Raw genomic sequence first — 901 nt, 5'->3', positions numbered from 1 at the left:
TGAACTCAGGCCCTCCTGAATCCAGAGCCGGTGCTCTATCCACTGAGCCACCTATCTGTCCCCTATTTCAGTTTTGTAACTACTTTGAAACTGGTAGGGCTTTCTGAATTGAGAGAAGAAAACCAGTACTCTTTTTCACACTGTATGTTGGTCCCCTCCCCACCACCTTTGCCTTATGATCTGGTGTGAGTTTGGTTGGTATATTTTTGCCTGAGCTTGTAACTTCAGTATAGCTGAATCAGGAGAGGGAAGTCACACTGGCCTTGGGTCATGCCAGCCTCAGGGAGGGGGTAGATATTTCCTCCAGCTTCAGTTCTTGCCTCCGAATCTAGCTCTGACTTCTCAATCCAAATTTTCACTCCTATAACCAGATTCCCAACTGGTTCAATCTCTTTCATTTCAGCATGCCAAAGGAAGCCTTGGGACTGGACAATCATGGTTTTTTGGCCTCACCCATTTGGATCCTACTATTCTTCCTCAGAAGAGATTTCTATTTCCCAAGCCAATGATTATTCTAACAATGAGTATGCCTAAGGATGGAGACAGAATATGACGACCTTGCAGAACATGATTACTCTAGGTAGACTGGTAAAATAAGTTGCTCATTCTGTGAATCTAAGGACTAGATTCTGGACCCAAAGTGACCCTTCTACTTTTATAATGTCCAGGCTAAAAAGTCAACCAATTTTATCCTATCTTTTCCTCTAAATGCAAAACATTACAAATGCCATGTAACAAACCTGAATTTTAAATGGAAAAATGCACTTTGAATTCCATCTTTTATTTGTTTGATAACACCAAACACCTAAAGTGAGCGTGGCCAAATTGGATTGGCGATAGCACCATTAAATCTAATTTGTTGTAACCTCTATGTATGGCAACCTCCATACAACAGAGACCT

Source organism: Phascolarctos cinereus, unplaced genomic scaffold (assembly GCF_003287225.1).
Source record: "Phascolarctos cinereus isolate Bilbo 61053 unplaced genomic scaffold, phaCin_HiC Scaffold_4;HRSCAF=312, whole genome shotgun sequence".
Taxonomy (NCBI): domain Eukaryota; kingdom Metazoa; phylum Chordata; class Mammalia; order Diprotodontia; family Phascolarctidae; genus Phascolarctos; species Phascolarctos cinereus.
The sequence above is the reverse complement of the archived record's forward strand: the minus strand, read 5'-3'. Positions refer to the sequence as shown.